Source organism: Indicator indicator, chromosome 1 (assembly GCF_027791375.1).
Source record: "Indicator indicator isolate 239-I01 chromosome 1, UM_Iind_1.1, whole genome shotgun sequence".
Taxonomy (NCBI): domain Eukaryota; kingdom Metazoa; phylum Chordata; class Aves; order Piciformes; family Indicatoridae; genus Indicator; species Indicator indicator.
This window is the reverse complement of record NC_072010.1, coordinates 73,493,758-73,495,536: the sequence shown is the minus strand read 5'-3', so window position 1 is coordinate 73,495,536 and position 1,779 is coordinate 73,493,758.

Below are 1,779 nucleotides of genomic sequence, written 5' to 3'. Positions count from 1 at the left end.
CAGGATATGATTTGCTTTCTGCGCTGCAAGTGCACATTGACAGCTCATGTTGAGCTTCTCATCCACCAGCACCCCCAAGTCCTTTTCTTCAGGGCTGCTCTCAAGCCAGGACAGCAAGTGAATTTATAGTTGTGTAGCCTTTCTAGAGAAATCCAACGTGGAAGATGTGATCTGAAGTTGTGGGCAGCAGAGCTCAGTGTGCTGGGGAGGAAGCCCAGTTCTCCAAGCATTCCTGGCTGAGAGGTGGTAATCCCTCCTCCCAGGAGTAGCTGGAAGCAACACTCATGCCCTGATGCCATCTCCCTTCCCCAAATCTGCCAGACCTCTGCTTCTGCTGGCAAGGACCCTAATGGGGCATGAGTCTCATTGGCCTGGTGAGGTACTGAGCCCAGGGAAGTCTCTCACAGTTAAATGAACTGCTTGCTGGGTATTCCCAGTGTAGGACTTAGCTAGCAGAGATCTGTCAGGTGTGGATTTGCAACCCTCCAAGTCATGCTGTAAGGTCCCTGTTAAACTCTTCTCACCAACCAGAGAGAATTAAAGATGGGTGTGATGGTCCTTCATCTGAGTGGTTGCTCTGTGGTTCTCTGTGTGTGTTTCCAGGACAGGTGCCCTGGCACAGGTGCAACTTAAAGTGGCCATCCTCTGCAAGAGGGGAAGTTCAACCTGCTGACTTGAATAGAGTTTTTCTTATTTCAAGCAATTGGGTAACATGAGCAGCTGACACTTCTGCTCTTGCTTTTGTTAGAGGTAAGTTCCAGGGCAGCAGACTGTGGTGCCTTCCTTTCACTGGTTCATGAGTGCCCCTGATTTACAAAGCATTTACTCGTGGAGTGAAATTAATTGCATGTTTTTTGTGTGCTTTGGCTGGATATTGGGAGATTTTTTTTTTTAACTTTAACAAGGTGTCTCAACAAGCCTCTCACAGAGCTGGTTTCTGCAGGTCTGCTTTTCAGGAATCTTGGTTGGGAGGTAGTAGAATGACCAAGCAACTTTTTAAAGCCAGGAACGACTCATTTGTAGCAAAAAATGCCATTTCCCTTCCTCCTCTTTATTAAGTAAAAGAAAAAAATTGGTACTTAAGTTGGTTTTTTTAGGTTTTTTTTTTTTTTTTTGAGCCACTAATATTTCAAAACCAGTACTATGGCTTCATGTTAGGACATGAGTCTCAAGAGCAGATGTGCTAAGTAGTGATTACAGCTGTGTGAATGGTACAAGGTGCTTTTGGAGATGCTTATTTTATGTGCTACAGCTCTGCAAGGGATTTGTTTCTAGGGGTTAGAAATGTGGTAGTGCTGTATGTCACTTTAAGATGCTGCCCTTCCGATAGCGACATGGACGCCTTATTGGCAGGAAATAGAAGTACTATAGGCCTGAACTTCATTTATATTCTTATTCTAGTATAGCTGTAATTATTTTAAGTGGCTTCACTTATCACGTGATGATAACAAGAGTACGCTGAATGAAACATTCTGAATGTAAAGTTCAAGTAAACTCATGACATACTGCTCAAGATAGATGTGGATGCTTATCAGGTGATATCAGAATTAAACCTTTGATGAATTTTCACTGAAATTTCATATTTTCATGTGTAAAAATGGAAGTATGAAATGTTACAGATGATGAGCTCTTTTAGTGAAAAAAAGAAAGCTTAAGAAACTAAAAGCAAATGTTTGCTTATTTCCATTTTCTCCTACACCCTGTCCTCTAGTAACTCCTAAATTTTAAAAAGTAACTTAAAGTATAACTATCTTCTTAGTATAACTATCTTCTTGTCTC